Source organism: Protopterus annectens, chromosome 1.part1 (genome assembly GCF_019279795.1).
Source record: "Protopterus annectens isolate FY-2018-M chromosome 1.part1, PAN1.0, whole genome shotgun sequence".
Classification (NCBI taxonomy): Eukaryota; Metazoa; Chordata; order Ceratodontiformes; family Protopteridae; genus Protopterus; species Protopterus annectens.
The window spans coordinates 109,967,494-109,985,508 of NC_056726.1; the positions used below are offsets into that span (position 1 = coordinate 109,967,494).

Sequence of the window (18,015 nt, forward strand, 5' to 3'; positions counted from 1 at the left end):
ACAAGAATGTCATTTGGTCCTGATAAATGTGCAAAAGAAACATTTAAAGCAGGAAAACTGCAGCACCAAGAAAACATCAATTTGGAACAAGAATGTTTTATTCTTGATCCTTCATCAATTCCCAATTTCCAGATGCCATATGCTGACAGTCTAAAAAAAACTCCAGCTATACTCTGTGGCATATCGTCTACTCAGAGGCGATCTCTGCTTAACATACAAGGCCATGTCAAACCCTGAGCTGTTGGACATGCTCCACTTAAAGAAATCCCAATCCCTCAGAGCCACAAGCTCCAGGGATCTAAACCTTGTCATCACAATGAACAAAACATGCTGGAGGGATAGGTTCCTGACCCAGGGACTCCCCATACTCTGGAATAGACTGCCCATACATGTCAAGCAGAGCGCCTCATTGGCCCTCTTCAAAAGGAACCTTGATGGTTGGATGGGAGATAGGAAATTCACCCCGGGGATAATGTCAGTCGCCCTGCTAGACAGGGGCCCAGAGAAGTAAATATTGTGGGAAGAAATATCCAGGGAATTGTTATGGCTAGGCTTGCACAGGCCCTAGGGCCGATAGCCTAGTACCAACCTATGAACCTATGTGGAAAATGCATAAATAAAGTTGCAAGTATAGAAAACTCCTGGAAGAACTGCATGTTGATCAGGACTGAATGCAGGAATGGTTAAGGAGAGGCAAATTCAAACCAAAAGATGAAAGGTTAACATTGGCGGCCCAAGATAGTGGACTATGTACACGTTGGTTTACAAAGTCCATTGAACATGTGGGTGAAACAGACAAACAAGAAGTTATGTTCTCACCATAATGTTCGATGTATGTAGTCCATCTCGCCTCACATTCTTACCCGTGGGTTCAGAGATGAACCTCGGCTCCGACTCGGCCATACTCTAGCTCGAAATCTTTCAATTGGCTGGGCTAAGAGGTATCCCATGCTGCACTGCTCCCTTTCCCCAGATATTGTTTGCTGCAAGCTCGATCACTCACATTCCATACACAACACATAGAGAAGGAAAAACATTCCAATAATAAAAGGAGTACTGAAACCAGAACTAACCTCTAGGCCCTCCAGGATGGGTGAAGGCGGGGTAAGTAAGAATGTGAGGCAAGATGGACTACATACATCGAACGTTATGGTGAGTACATAACTTCTTGATGTTATGTAGTGCAATCTTGCCTACAGTCTTACCTGTGGACAGCGTCCCCAGCACCTGAACCCTGGGAGGCTCAGTGGAAAATACTCCTGAGCACTGTGGAACCAAAGGAAGATCTGCCTCTGGATATCAAATCCAATTTGTAGTGAGTAATAAAGGTGTGAGGAGATGCCCATGTAGCCACAGCACAAATAATATCCATAGACATCCTGGCCTGAAATGCTGTAGAGGTAGACATCGATCGGGTAGAATGAGCCTTCACTCTAAATGGCAACTCCTTACCACCCGAGGCATAAATGAAGGAAATACAACTAGAGATCCATCTAGACAAGTTCACTTTGGAAACAGGAGACCCAATCCTATTTTCTGAAAATGAGACAAATAGCTGATCCGATTTTCTAAGATCCTTCGTTCTATGCAAATAAAAACGCAACTGTCTATGAACATCCAGCTGGTGAAATTTAAATTCTGCCTTATTAGAAAACTCTGGAAAAAATACGGGCAGTTCAATGGATTGGTTGAGATTACTAACCGAAGCCATCTTCGGCATAAAGGAAGGGTTTGGTCTGAGGGAAACCCTGTCCTTGTGAAATATCAAGTAAGGCGGTCTGATTGACAAAGCTTGGAGCTCCGAGACACGTCTAGCTGAAGTGATGGCTACCAAAAAGATTGTCTTTCAAGTCAAATATTTCAATTAACAAGTAGCTGCAGGCTCAAAGGGGAACAAAGTGAGACATTGTAGCACAAAATTTAGGTCCCAAGGCATGACCGGGTCAAAGACTGGAGGGCGAAGCAGCATAGTGCCCTTCAAGAATGCCTTACAAAGTCTAAGCGCCATCAAACTGGGTTCATTAGCGACGCAAAAAGTGGAAATAGCCGCCAACTGGACTTTAATGGTTGCGGCTGCTGATCCATGATTGAAAAGCATGGAGCAATTCCAGAACTGAAGAAATTGGAGCTGTATAAGGATCAATTTTGTCTTGCAAGAGCCCAGATGGAGAATCTTCCATTTACTGGAATAAATCTTTCTGGTCGAAGGCGTATGGGAAGAAGACAGAATATGAACCACTTCTGGAGAAAAATGATGAAGCTTGACTAGTGATGGAACTGGAGTAGCCAGGCTGTCAACCGGAGGGTCTGAAGAGAGGGATGGAACTGCCCTGACATATGAGTCAGTAGATCTGGCTGTGGGTCCAGAATCCAGGGGTCGTCCATGAGATAGGGATGGAGAAAGGGGAACCAAATTTGACGAGGCCAGTGTGGAGCAATCAGAATCATTCTGTTTCCCAAGGATTGCACTTTCTGAATAACCTTTGTCAGCAGAGGAACAGGCAGGAAGGCATAAAGTATACCGGAGGGCCAATCATGAACTAGAGCTTCCCTGGGTGACTCCCCCTGAGGGGGGATAAGAGTGAAGTAGCTGCTGCACTTGGTATTGAGGGGAATGGCAAATAGGTCGCAGCAAGGCTGACCCCATCTGCGGAAAATCTGCTCCACAACCTGACTGTTCAGGGACCACTTGTGAGGCATCAGTATACCTCTGCTCAACCTGTCGGCGATCACATTGGACTTCCCCAGAATGTGCGTTGCTACAAGAAAATGTTGTGAAGACACTGCCCACTGCCACACTCGAATGGCCTCTCAGCAAAGGGGGTACGACTTGGTTCCTCCCTGTTTGTTCAGATACCATACCACCGACATGTCTGAGTGGATCGCAATTGTCCCAAGAGGAAGAAAGCTCTGAAGTGCTTGCAACGCTAGTAGCACTGCTCTCATCTCCAAGATATTGATATGCAGATGTATCTCGTGTTCCTGCCACGTGCCTTGGACTGTCCTGCTGAGATAATGACCCCCCCCCCCACCCAATTAGAGAGGCATCCGTGGTCACTGTGGCAACAGGAGGGGATGGGACAAAGAGCTTTCCCGCATTGAGGATGCTGGCGTGAAGCCACCAGCGTAGATCTTGCTTGCACTTGTCTGTGATCATTATAAGATGAGAAAGCGGAAGATGTAGAGACCACTGGGTGAAGAGCAGCCACTGAAGGAGCCTCACGTGTAGCCTCGCAAGAGGAACCAGCATAATTGTTGCAGCCATCGTCCCTAACAATTTGAGAACTGTTTTTCCCTTTACGTTTTTCAGAGGGAGCAACGTGTATACCTGTGTTGCAAACCCAATCCTTTCTTGTGGTAAAAACGCCCTCATGCGCACGGTGTCTAACTCGGCGCCTATAAAGATGACACGCTGCGAGGGCAACAAGGCAGACTTTTTCCAGTTTAGAGTGATACCCAATTGCTGACACAGCTTGATAGTGGTGTCTCTGGTCTGTAGTAGCAGATGCCTGGTGGTGGCAGAAAGGAGCCAGTTGTCCAGGTACGGAAACACTTGGAATCCCTGACGTCTCAAGTGAGCCATCACCACTGTCATACATTTGGTGAACACCCTGGGGGCTGTGGTGAGAACAAAGGGCAGGGCATGAAATTGAAAATGACTTGACTCCCAGCCGGAAGTGTAGATGACTTCTGGATGCCCTGTCCATCTTTACATGGTAGTAAGCATCCCTGAGGTCGATTGAGCACATCCACACTTTCTTTTCCCAACAATGGGAGAATAGATTGCAATGTGACCATTCGGAACTTGGACTTCTTCACATGGAGGTTCAAGTGGCTGAGATCCAAGATGGGTCTCAGGTCCCCTGTTCTTTTCGGCACCAAAAAGAATCAGCAATGAGTCCCTAATTCGATCTGGTCTGAGGGGACATGCTGGATGGCTCATTTTTCTAGCAGCTTTAGAACCTCTGAAGTTGCGGAATCCCTTTGATTGGGTGGAACATCTGGGATTCTTTTGATCGGTGGGGGAGAAGAAAAGAAGGGAATGTGATATCCTCTGGAAACTATTTTTAATACCCACTGGTCCTGGGTGATGTCTCGCCAGGCTTCTGGGTATAGTGAAATGCGACCCCCGACTGGCTCCGGAGACGCGCAGTCGGGCCTCCCATCAGGAGCGCTGACAGGGAGAACCACAAAAGGAGTCGCGGTCTCCCTGGTTACGCAGGCCTCCTCTGCCTCTAAGGCGGCATCTATCTGAGTTACCACCCCCTCCCCTGCCTCTGGAGGGGGAATCACTTTGTGAGTCATGAAAAAACCTCTGCGGTTTCTTGAAAGTACAGTTGTGCACCTACCATAAATGTAGATGCTCGAGTGTATTCACTGCTGCAGTCATTACACTTGGGTTATCCTGCTGGTAGGCGACCCGCAGTCGGCCCGCGTTCCAAAGTCTTGGTCCGGTGTCGGTTGCTGTTGCCTCTTCCCTGACGTCAGAGTGCCAGGGGTATAAAAGATGCAACCGATGCCATTTTCTTCAGTTTTTCTTGCCCTAGATGTCAGGTGCCCCCAGATAGGAAGGCTGAAAAGATAAAATTATGCCCAAATACATGCATATATTACTATAAACATTTCTTTCATCTACAAGCAAATACACCACATAGGTTGTATAGAGATGAGAAGTACAGAAAAGTCCCAGCAATAAAAAAAGGGGGATGGTGGGTGGGTAACCTGGACTGCAACAGTGAATACACTCGAACATCTACATTTATGGTAGGTACACAACTGTACTATGTTCATCGTGTTTCACTGTTACAGTCATTACACTTGGGTAGAATCCCAAAGCTGAGGTAAGGCGGCTGGGTCTAAATTGGATTTGGAGAGGCTATCAGGCCCTGCAGAACTGCAGTGGCAAAGCCTGCTCTGGATTTAGAGTAGAGAGGTAAGTGGTAGTGCTTGGTGAAAGTGTGCACCGAGATCCAGGTTGCAGCTTCCAAAATGTCTTTGGTTGGTACTCCTCTGAGGAAAGCTGCTGAAGTGGCTGCTGCTCTGGTAGAATGAGGCCTGATGCCCTTAGACACTGATTTGCCATGTTGTGCTTAACAGAAGCGGATGCAGTGTCTTATCCATTTTGAGATTGCCTGCTTTGTAATAGGCTTTCTTTGTGAACCTGCAGCATAGGCTACAAACAGTTGCTCAGTTTTTCTGAAAACTTTTGTTTTGTCCAAGTAGAATCGTAGCTGTCTGTGTATATCCAAAGCGTGCAGAAGTCTCTCCCCTTTATTCTGGGGATTTGGGTAGAAAGTAGGTAAATGAATGATTTGGTTTAAAGCCACATTGGAGACCACTTTTGGCATGAATGTTGGGTTTGTCCTTAGAGAAACCCTGTCCTGATGAAAAATGAGGAAAGGTTCCACAGCCATTAATGCCTGTAACTGAGACTCTTCTTGCTGAAGTTATTGCTAGGAGCAGAGCAGTTTTCCATGATAAGAATTTTACATCAGCTGTGCTGGCTGGTTCAAAAGGAGGCAGTGTGAGTTTTTCTAAAACAAAATTGAGGTCCCAAGTTGGTACTGGTGCTCTCCTTGGGGGTCTTATATTTTTTGCCCCTCTGAGGTATTGTCGTAGTAGAGGATGTGAAAAAATAGGAGGTTCCGTATTGTAATGGGCTGAAATGGCAGAGGCATGGATTTTAATAGATGAAAAAGATAAGCCTTTGTCCAGCATCTCAGTTAGGTATTGTAAAATCTGAGGTAAATTAGGGACAAGTGGTTCGAGCCCCTGAGCCTGGTTCCAAGTACAGAATCTCTTCCATTTTTCTGCATAAGATTTCCTAGTGCTGGGCTTCCTGGCTTCTAAAATGACATCCATAACAGCTTTAGAGAGAGGTGCAGTCTGAGTGGCTACATTATCTGCCATGCTGCCAGGTTTAAGGTTCTGAGTTGACTGTGCAAAATCTGATTGTTTTGTTGTGTTAGAAAATGAGGAATTTGAGGCAGAAGCCAAGCTGAGTCTTGAGACAAATTCTTTAGGATTGGGTACCAGTGCTGGCATGGCCAGCCTCGGGCGATTAGGATCATTTTTGGCCTTTCTTGTCTGACTTTTCTTGGTAAGAAGGGGCATCGGAGGGGAGGCATAGACTGTCAGGCCTTTACAGCTGAATGATACAGCATCCACTTTCCATGCTTGAGAGTGATAAGTTCTTGTGCAAAATTTCTGTATTTGGTAATTGTGAGGGGGAGGCAAAAAGATCTATGTCTGGGCATCCCCATTTCCTCATTATCATGCTGAACACTTGTGGATTTAGCTTCCATTCGTGACGGTCCATGAGATTTCTGCTTAGTTCGTTTGCCAGTGTATTTTTTGCTCCTGGCAGGAATTGTGCCTGCAGATGAACTTGATAGGTCAGTGCTGTGTTCCACAAAGTCATGGCTTGCCTGCATAGGGGGTAGGAATGTGTGCCCCCTTGCTTGTTTATGTACCACATAACTGTGGTGTTGTCCGTCTTTATTAATAGCTGTCCTGGATGTAGTAGGTCCTTGAAAGCTGTCAGGGCATTCTGTACAGCTAGCATCTCTTTTTGATTGATGTGAAGATGAATTTGTTTCTTGGGCCACGTGCCCTGAATACATTTTCCTGCCATATTTGCCCCCCCAGGCATAATTCGATGCATTCGTTGTTATTGTCTGCCTGGCTGTAGGTAAGGTGAAAGGCTGTCCCCTGTTGTGGTGACAGGCCTGGGACCACCATCGAAACTCCTGTTGTAGGCAGGGAATTAAAGTAATGATTGTCTCCAGGCTGTGACAATGCTGAGTCCAAACACTTTTTAGATATCATTGTAGTTCCCTCATATGCAGTTCTGCATATGGAATTAGTAGAATGCAGGATGCCATGAAGCCCAGGGACTGCAGAATTTTTCTTGCAGGGAGCTGGGTTTTTGTTGCCATCATTTGAAAGTAATGAGTCAGTTGCCTTTGTTTGTCTGGCGTGAGATAAGCCATCTAGGCAGTTGTATTTAAGCTTGCACCCAGGAATATTATCTCTTGAGAGGGCACTAGTTTTGATTTCTTTTCGTTTACTGTGTACCCTAGGCAAATTAGCAATCTTTTTACAAACGCCAGATGCATTAGAAGAATGGCCTTGCTCTCTGCTTGAATAAGGCAGTCGTCCAAGTAGGGATATATTTGAATTCCTTTTTGTCTGCAAAATGCAATTACTGGTGCCAGGCATTTTGTGAAGACCCTGGGCGGAGTAGGTAAGCCAAAGGGCAGTGCAGAGAATTGGTAATGCATTGAGCCTGCTATGAATCTGAGGTATCTTCTGCAAGATTGTCTGATTGGGACATGCAAGTATGCCTCCTTGAGGTCCAAAGTAACTAGCCAAGCCTTCTAGCCCAGCATGGGCAGAAGTTGTAGTGTTAACATTTTGAATGGAACATCCAGGAAAGTATTTAGGATTGACAGGTCCAGTATTGGTCTCCAGGCTTTGTCCTTTCTGGGTAGTAAGACAAGTCTCGAGTAAAATCCTTGTCCCTGTTCTTGCTGTGGAACGTTTTGAATAGCTCCCATGTCCATAAGAGCAGCAATCTGTTTTTGTGCCTCGCCCATTGGTTTTGTGGCAGGTCTGGCATACCTTTTGATTCTGGAAGCATGTGGAAGTGGAACCTGTTACCCTGAGAAACAATATTCAGCACCCATTGGTCCTGGGTGATCATGTGCCAATTTTTTGAGAAAAGTGCTAGCTTTCCCCCTAGGGGTGCTGTCAAAAGGTAAGTGCTTGGCATTTGTAGAGGGAAGTCATTGGGACTGTTTCCTATAAGGTTGTGATTTATCTTCCCCTCCTTTAGCGGCTGAAGCACCCCATTGTTTAGGTCTGTAGGAGCCTTGGGGCTGAGATCTGCCACTTGGGCGTCTGTATCTGCCTCTTTGTGGCCTGTCTGACACCGGAAAGGACCAATTTTTTGAAGGTCAGTTTCTGCTAAATCTAGGTGGTTGAACCTGTAAGAAATCTTTCACTGTCTGCATTGATTTTGATTTATCCTCCATTTTCTTTAACACCTCTTCTGCCTTAACACCAAACAAAGTATCATGATGTAGTGGAGCATCCAATAATTTTACTTTAACATGATCAGGTAAACTTTGTTCTTTCAACCAAGCATGCCTTTGAATAACAGAGCTTGTAACTGCGGCTCTACAAGAAGCCTCTAATTAATCAAAACCACATTGCAGAGTATGCTTTCCCACTTGTTCAACTGCATGCAATAAATCCTGCATTTCCTTACTGTCAGGACTTTCTGAATTTGAAACCATTTTCTGTTTTAACAATGATATGAGGTACTGTTGATATTTAAGCATGTGAAACTGGCAGTTTAAAGCCCTTACAGCTAAAGTAGCAGAAGTGTAAACTTTTTCCCCCATCTGTCCAATGCTCGGGAATCCCTATCTGAGGGGACAGGATTTTTAGCAGTGGAAGCCTTAACCCCTTTAGGACCCTGAGAAATTGTTTCTGGGTCTGCAGCGGGGTTTTTGTAAAGAAATTTATGAGAGTCAGGGACCTTGTAGTACCTGTCTGGCTTGACTGGTGCAGGGAGTAAAGAATCAGGGGACAAAGTGGATTCAGAAAAAACATCATCCACAATATCAAGCACAGGGGGGATAGCCAGGGGCCTGTGCTGAGGCAATAAAAGTCAGTCTCTGAGCCTCTTCTTGGATTCTGAATAATCCTGGCTCTCCCAATGGAAATGCTCCCTCATGGTGTGCAGGGTTTCCCCAAAAGAATAATCCTCAGGCGGGGTGGCTGAAGGTATAGACTCTTCTGCATCAGAGTCCTCATAGGGAGGGAGAGAATATCCCTGATCAGAAGAGAGGAAATGGAAACCTGGTCAGAGGAATCCTAGTCAGTGTCTTGCCTAAGCCTTTTGTCAGGAGGGGGATGGGAACCCCTGATTAAAGTAATTAGGTCTTCGGCCATTTTAAGCATCTATTTCTTTGGCATAGATGGCTGTTCTGGAGAATGCTGTAGCTGTTTCCTGGTCTTTAATGGTGTTTTTGACTTTGCCTTGGTTGCTGTAGTGGGCTTAATTGTAAGCTGTGAAGGTCTGAAAACACCCTCAGAAGCCGGTGCCTGCTCAGCGGCTCCGGACCCATCTGAGGGAATAGTTTCCGTAGGCCCAATACCTTGAGTTTCCACAGGCCTCGGTGTCTCCACGTGGCTGTCTGTTACGGCCTGTGGCTCTGAGGTAGCGGGTGTCAGGGGCTGCGAAAGCACCTCACTGAGAACCGGCGACTGTCCTAGAAGAGGCTTCATCGTCGGTTTTGGACCTCGGATGCCTGTCTTTTTCTTTGTCTCTGCGTTTTTTATATATTCTGGTCGGTTGTTCCGACGGCATTATGTAAATAAACCTTCGGCCAAAATAATGTAAAGCAAAATCAAACCAACGTTTAATAGTGCGTTTATTTAATCTAGCACAAAACCGACAACTGGTAACATTGTGGTCAGGGCCTAGGCAAGGAATACAGTAAGAGTCAAAGTCCTTATGAGGTATTTGCTTCCCACAAGAAATACAATTATTAACTTTTACTGACATCGGTCTGGAGCAAGAAAACGTTTCCCCAACGGGGTACTTAGCTTTATTGAAGACTTCGGTTCTGAAACTCAATTTTGAAAATCTCAGGAGTCGGCCGACCGGCACTTGTGAACTGCTTTTGCTTCGGGCACCGCGCGGCAAAAAAGACTGAAGAAAATGGCGTTGGTTGCATCTTTTATACCCCTGGCACACTGATGTCAGGGAAGAGGCGACAGCAAACGATGCCGGACCAAGACTTTGGAACTCAGGCCGACTGCGGGTCGCCTGCCAGCAGGATTACCCAAGTGTAATGACTGCAACAGTGAAACACGATGAAAATCCACATTTTCCCACTCTTCTGGACCTTGGGATAAGGTCTCGAAGGCATGGAAAAATGGACTCCAACAGCAGACAGAGTTTTTCCCTCTTGCTCGCACCTAGTGACAGTGTCCTTCACCTTGGTTCCGAACAGTGATGAGCCATCAAAAGGGGCGTTGGAGAATGTAGACTTGAAGGCCTCTGCAAAATTACAGAGGCGCATCTAGGAGTGCCTCCTGAAAGAAACTCCGGAACTCGCTGCCCTACTCGCTCCTTCGGCTGCGTAAGAGATCAGCCTCATGGAGGAGTTAGCAATAGAAGTTAGGGTAGACATATGAGCATTGACTTTCTGAGCCACTGCGTAAGAAACGTTACCCTGCAGAGGATCTCCAAGCTCTTTCAGGAGATCTCCTTGGAGCCGTGTAAAATGTGACAAGTACTTCAGCGACCGCAGTGTAAAGGCCGCTGAAGAAAACATACACTTCCCATACCGGTCCATGGTCCTAGACTCCTTGTTAGGGGAATGGACGGTAGATGAAGTCTCAGCCAGTTCCTTCTTGGTGGCCACTGCCACCACAATGGCATCTACTGGAACGCCCATCATGAGAAACGCTTTGTCAGCGGGGGCAGACAAAAATTTGTTGGGTCTCCTGGGGACTGGTTCCACAGTGTCAGGGGTTTCCCACACCCTTCGACAAACCAGATCCAGGAGTTCGTCGAAGGGGGGAGAAACCCAGGAGGCGGAGGGTTGAGTCCCAAAGGCATTCAGGAACACAGACTCGTCCTCAGAGGGGGATTTAGAGGGCCAATCACCTCTCTGCTTCAAGATCTCTAGGATATCAGCGAAAGAGATATCCTCAGAGGACGACTTGGGGGACCCCCTCTGATTCCTCGAGGTCAGTGTCCGATGTTAGAGACTCTTCCTGGGAGTCTATGTGCTTCCTCTTTCACGTTCTTTATCTGGGTGGCTCCTCAGGCAAAAACTATGGGGCCCTCAGGAAATTCAGGACCACTCATGGAGGTAACCTGAGGCCTTGGGTCTCCGCTGTGCAAGGATAGGGGGCGATCAAAGATTGATACTGGAGCTGGAGTGGGTAGAGTGTCAGTGCTGTATGATGCAGCTGAGGACCTGGCTGGAGCTGAGATCAGAGCGGAGAAGCCAGGATGGGCTACCAGAGCCGACGTAGAAGCATCAGACGGCACCGACAACTCTGGCTCCGAAGGCTGAGATTTGCTCGTAGGATCTATTGACGATGGATGGGTGGCGGGCTCCGGAGCAGACTGGGCTGGAGCCGAAAGCAATTTAGCCAGCATTGGTGATTGGAGCAGTCTCTGCACCACTCTATCCACATCCACATCAGAGAGAGTCCTGGAGGACCTAGAGGACAAGGTAGGAGATCTAGACTTCCTCTCAGAAGGAGACCTGCGAGGAGAAGAAACTGGTCTAAAACATGGAGACCGGCTCTGAACTAATATCTCCGTCACCGGCTCCGAGAGGCTGGGAGCCGATGTAGGTTCTGTCGATTCACCAACTTCCTTCGGCACAGAAGACAGTGGAGCCGAGGATGCCACAGTAGACTTAGTAACTTTCTCTAGAGGCTCCGATAAGACTGACGGAGCCGGAGAGCGTTTTTTTGCTTTAGAGGTTTTATCTCTTTTAGAGGGAGAGGACTTAGCACTAGAAGACCTCTCCAAATCTTCCTCGAATGAGGGTTTCAGTAATCCCTTCAGAATTAGTTTGTTCTTCCTTTCTTGAAGAACACGAGGTCTGAATGCGTGACAGAACGCACAAGATTCCTGAAGGTGGATAGCCCCCAAACAATAAACGCACATAGAGTGCCCATCAGTAATCGACATCTTATATCCACATTTACTACATTTCCTGAAGCCCGAAGGCTTATGTTCTTTTGTATCCTTGGACATGATAGGCAGGACACTAGACACAACACAACAGCCAAACCTGACACCAGCAACAAAGCGCGGAAACTAGACTCTAAATAAACTGCAGACACCACACAAGAACCTCTAACTCAAACGGCCCAGACAGGAAACAAGGGACGGACTAGGTCCTCTAACTTAAATGGCCCTAGCCCGGAGGGATATGGTACCTAAAAAAACGAACACAGAAGGGAAACAGATAACAAATGGAGGACTAGGTCCTCTAACTGAAACAGGCCTAGCCAGTTGGGAGATAGCTAATGGGATACCAAGACAAAGGCCACGAAAGGCAACACAAAAAAGCTTCCACAAACCAAAAACACACACACCTAGCTATGAAAATAGCTTTTGGAGCAACAAATTTGGTCAAAGAAGACGAAAAGTTATATTTAGCCAAAGCCAAGAGCAAGACCACGTCTGAGCTTTACGAGCGGCAAACGAGATCTGGGGAAAGGGAGCAGTGCAGCATGGGATACCTCTTAGCCCAGCCAATTGAAAGACTTCGAGCTAGAGTATGGCCGAGTCGGAGCCGAGGTTCGGCTCTGAACCCATAGGTAAGAATGTAGGCAAGATTGGACTACATAACATTGTAAGTTTTAAAAAACAGAACTGGAAACAGTTGTACACCTCATTGCTGGCTGGGACATACTAATGGCAGAAGACTGTATACTGAAAGGCATAACAATATGGCATGACTGTTGCACTGAGCATTGTGCAAACATTACAATTTTGAAGTAGCTGAAAAACACTGGAAACATGACAAAGCATCATAGAAAATGATGAAGTCTACATCACATGGGATCACCCATTACCAACAGTTCAGGACAGATGTGAGAAAACCAGATATAGTGGTCCATGAAAAGAAGACAAAAGAAGCATTGATCATTGAAATTGCTACACCTAATGACTACAGTGTCTTGTGTATAGAAAGACACAAAGTCATAAAATATCAGGATTTGCAGGCAGAAAAGAGAGCAATGTGGAAGAAAGATAAACAGTTTCAAATGGGTCTTTTAAAAAATAATCTGCAATCGTATTTAGATATATTACTGATACATGCAACTCCATATGAATTGCAGGAGTCATTACTGGGCAAATTGCGGGAGCTGCGAAGAGCACTTCTGGCTGACAAAGTTTGCAACAATATTAATTTCATGAACTTTAGTCATACTTTGACTTGGGAATAGGGTCCATTCCTGTCATGGTATTAGAAACCCAAAAGATTTGGAGAAATTAAAAAGAGGGCAACCAGAAACAAACTGAGTAAGAGTATGCCTATATAAAAGGAGATGCACCCACTTCAGCTCTTTTAGCATGACAGGGGAAAAGCCTGACAAGGACTTTCAAAGGAAAAGCCTACGTTTAATGATGCAGCGTACTGAATGACAGACAAGGAAACAGTAGATTTGCTCTTTCCATATTTACTGATTAATGAACAGGACTCTCTGAGAAGTCTAACATTTTTCTCTCTCAGAAGTTTCCATACTCCAGGATAGATGTGCACCAGTGATGACATACACTATGACACCACACACTGACTATATACAAGCATGCTCACCTCTTGCACTCATCGGTTTGTCTAGCTGCCAAGAAGCCCCCTCAAGCAAATCACTAAAAACAAAAATATGGTACCCAGCCACACAGCTATATAAAACACATTCTTACTACATAGGTGGTACATGGAGCCTATGGTTGGATTTATCTTCTCCAAAGACTATAATTCAGACCACTCCCTCTTTTAGAAAATCTTTTTTTTTTTTTTTTTTAACTCATTAAGTGGGAGAACCCACAACAGAAAAGCACCTCTTTTCAGGGGTGACTTGGATATACAGTATGGCTATATGACTTACTCAGTCTCACAACCAAAAGTTCATTAGTGGTTATAGATTATCAGCAGGAGAGGGGTCAGATGAGATAGATAAAAAGAAAAAATAAGCAGATGTGGCAATACAGGCAGACTGAACAGGAACTCCAGGAAATGAAGGGGACTGGAATGCAAAACAGAATGCATATGGGATGAAACAAGCACAGAAAAGATATAGTGGTCATGGCAGTAAATGAGAAGCATCAGAAGCTTAAAATTGGGACAGAAGGGAAAATAGTGGAATATGTTAACAGCTTCAATTATCTGGGAGATATGTTTGAGGAGCAGGAAAGTTTAAATAAAAGATATCAAATCTAGACTAAGAGGTGCTACATCCAACTAGCACAAAATGTTGGGGATAATGTGTAATAAAAGAATGCCAAAGTTAAAAAGTAAGGTGCATAATATAGTCATGTGAACAGGGCTTCTGTATGGGATATAAACCCATTCAGTGAAGGCAGAGCAGTTGAGGAAGCTTGAGCTTATGAAGTGCCTGATAAGGGTAACAGGATTCACTGTGCAACAGAAAGAAATAAGAACATCAGAGCATAAGCCAAAGTAGTCCCAATCACAGAGATGTTCAAGATTATGGTGGTCTGGTCACTTGCAGGAAAGCAGAAGGCAATCTGATTAAACAGATTTGGGAGAAGCAGGAAGAAGGCAAGACGAAATGCACCATGAAAGACCCGAGATAGGTGGGCTGACTGTTAAATCTGGGAGAGTGGTGCACAATAAACAGCTGATGTGACAACTGCTATTGTTGAGAATGATGACACAAAAGACAAAATACATTAAAGGCATTAAGCTAGGGTCACAGGACACAAACAGGCAGTAGATCATAGCATTTATCCCTGCACTAAACTGCCAGATAACTCCCATGCTTGAGGAAGGATACATGCCAGCAATGACTCACACTATGATGTCAAACACGGACTACATAAGTGTACTTATTATCCTTTTCCTGCTAGTTTGGTGTCACTAAAAACCACCTTTCTGCAAATTATGGGTATCAATGAAGATTTAGGATCCCTACTAACAAATGATAAAGCCCAAGAGGCCTACAGGATTAGGCATTTGCCTCCTAAGCCAGTGATTGTGGGTTGATATAATCTGGAGTGCATGTGGCATAATGGTTAAGGTCTTCAGCTCACAGACAATGTGCAGGGTTTTATTCTGATGTCAGGTTACTTGACAGGCTTAAAATGGCCCTTCAGGGCAGTTAGCATACTATTAACCAATAAATGTATAAAGAATAAATACTTGCTCTACTTTTACAGGAACTCCAACTGCCACAACCTTCTGGTGGGATCACCCACCCTCAGAAGGAATGAAGGGGGGGAATCCATGCTCCAGGAAGAGCCCAAGAGCCCTCTATACAGATTAAGTAACAGAGATATGCACTTAGGTTTAACAAAGAGGCTCCTCCTTGAGAGTCATATGGTTGGGATGACTGTCAAGGAGTAAAACCACCTGAGAAAAAGGAAATGGAAAGCCGTATCAGGAGCCATGAGAAGGAGGAGTACTAGGGAAGCACAAAAAAATCAGCTTTAATACTTCAACCAGGGAAGGAGTGCCTTCGATCCCAAGCCAAAATATTTATTACTGGATGCTAAATGCAATTTACAAGTTCAGGAGAGGTCAACACACATCTGCTGAATAAAAATGCGAATTTGGGATCATTGTCAGAAAACGTTTTGAATAAGCTTCTGGTGAAGAATACATGAGCATTGCTATCCTACATACTATCAAACATACTCAAGCATATGCTGAACCTACCACAAAGACCCAGAGTTTCTAATGTTAAGACAGCAGTGCTCTTGGTGATAAAATTTTTACAGTTATTCTATTATCTGACAGACCCAGATCATTTACTGCAATTACTTCCACATTTTACTTAACATCAAGAATATTTTTGTGCGACTATTGATGTTGCAACATAGGTGGAGAGCATTAGAATGCTAACGTGTGTGCTGACTCACAGGTGTTGGAGACTAATGGAATTAGCAGAATTTAGCCTCATAACTTTTTCCTTTATTATTTTAAGTCTTACTTAAAACCGACTGACACAGCAATGCAAATTAATTTTGACAACAGCTATGTGAATTTTACAAATGCTGTACCAATTACCTTTTTCTTGCATGTACAGGGTACGTCCTTGATTTTAATAGCATTTTTATCACCTACACAATAACCAGAAGGATAACTTTACTTGCTTCATCCATTCCTCTAAGATTATATTTCTTTATGACATGCAGAGTGTGACATTGGCTCAACAGGTAGCACACTGGCCTTTGGCGCTGAAGATCAGAAGGCTGTAGGTTCTATTCCCACTCCAATTCATTGGATTGCTGGAAGGCAGTGAAGCATGAAGGAGGTGGTGGCACTCCTCAGTGTACCATCCCTTAAATGGGCTGTTAAACTGAGGTGCCATCTTCTTGAATTGGTGGAAGCTCAGATGAATGTAAAAGATCCCAAGGCACATACTGAAAAGAATAGGGGCTTTATTTTATACACTCATCCTTATAACGGCTTACAAATATTCAAAATTAAAACAATATCTTCAATATTTACATCTTATAAATATAAAAGGTATTTTTCATCTTATCCGCCCACCCTTTTTCCTACCTCCATTATTCTTTATTTCTCACAAGATTTCAACCATCCCACATTTGATTATACAATTATTTACATCTTATATTCAAAGTCATTCAAATTATACTATTACTTTTATCTATTATCTCTAATTTACCTTTCTCTTTCCCTTCATAATATCTATATAGTATGTTTTACATATGTAACATTTTACACGCATCCACATTTAACTAATTTTTACAAAAAAAAAACATACTTATTTTGTCCTACAATCTTTTAAAAATGCTCTATTGTCTCATCAGTATTACATTTATTACAAAATCTTTCAATTCTCAACACAAACTTCCTTCAACCCCAGTGAATCATGGCTTTACAATAACCAACTTATACTTAGCCCTAACAAGACAAAACTTCTTCTCTTCCTTCCAAAGTCACTTTCTCATCTTAAGTTCTCTTTTACCATCTCCTCTCTTAATGGCACCTCTATCAAAGCTGATTCCACCACTAAACTCCTTGGAGTAATTACAGATGACCAACTTAAATTTGATCTTCATACTGTTAAAAAAAACACCAAAAGATTAGCCTTCTGTATAGAAATAAAAAGTTCCTCACTCCTAAATCTAGAATCTCACTTGCCCAACCATATCTTCTCCCTAACCTCTTTTACAGCTCTCAGATCTTAACTAACTTATAGTCCTCACTACTTTCCAAACTTGAAACTACTTACAAGAAAGTTCCTAGATTTGCTGCTAACCTGTCCTCTAGCTCTCACCACTGTCTTGCTCTCCAGGCACTCAAGTAGGCTTGAGTTTCCTAACCAATTGCTATTTACACAACTACTTGTTATCCATTCTATTTTGAATAAACCCTTATCTTGACCTAGCATCTCCTCAATTCTCTCTCTCTCTACAAACCTTAGAAGTTCTGGCTTAAGTCTGTTACAAATTCACAAATCAAAAAAATCTTTTGGACAGAATTTCTAAAGCTATTTTCCTGCTCTTTCATGGAATATGCTTCCCTCGACTCTCAAATATCACCCATATACAAGATTTCAAGAACTCTCTTAAGGTTTCCTCAATAGCTCCTGGATCTGCCAATGTATTCATCCTACGTGAAATAATTTCCTTTCTCCTTTCACTATCTTCTCTACTGCAAAGTAGTCTAAAGATGTATTTCAAGTTTGTATTTTTCTTAATGTTCAGTTATTTATAACTTATTCTTTCTACTTACATCATTGTCCTTTGTTGTTGCTTATCATACTTGTACTGTTATATATTTCTTGTTAATGTTTACATTGCTTATTTTTACTGTACCTGTATGACTCTCTTTTATTTATTATTTAATATGTTACTTTACTTTTACATTGTTCATTTTTACTTCTATGCACGTACAGTGGAGATTTTCTTCCCGGGCCTCTGCTGAAAAAGGGCTTTGCTCAGTCGGACAATCCTGGTCAACAAATGTCATAAATAAAATATAAACAAATAAATTGCTTATAGTTCACATTTTTTTCACTGAATATTTTTCTATCATTAATCACCATAAAAATCTTTAATTTCCAGAACATCCTCATATTTCCAACTTTTCTTTTAAAGCAATTATAACATCTTATCTTTTGTTTTGCCACAGTCTCCCATAATAAAAACCTTTCCCTTATATTTTCATACCAATATTTTGTATTTTTAAAATTTTCTCCTTAAATTCCATCTCTTAACCACTTCGTAATATTAAATTCCAAAAACACATT

At 43.6% G+C, this 18,015-nt stretch overlaps 1 protein-coding gene across 1 annotated transcript in view; it reads right to left on the minus strand.

Moving 5' to 3' along the window:
* Positions 1–18,015, minus strand: part of LOC122814218 (pleckstrin homology domain interacting protein) — a 2,625,611-nt gene that overhangs the window by 489,392 nt on the left and 2,118,204 nt on the right.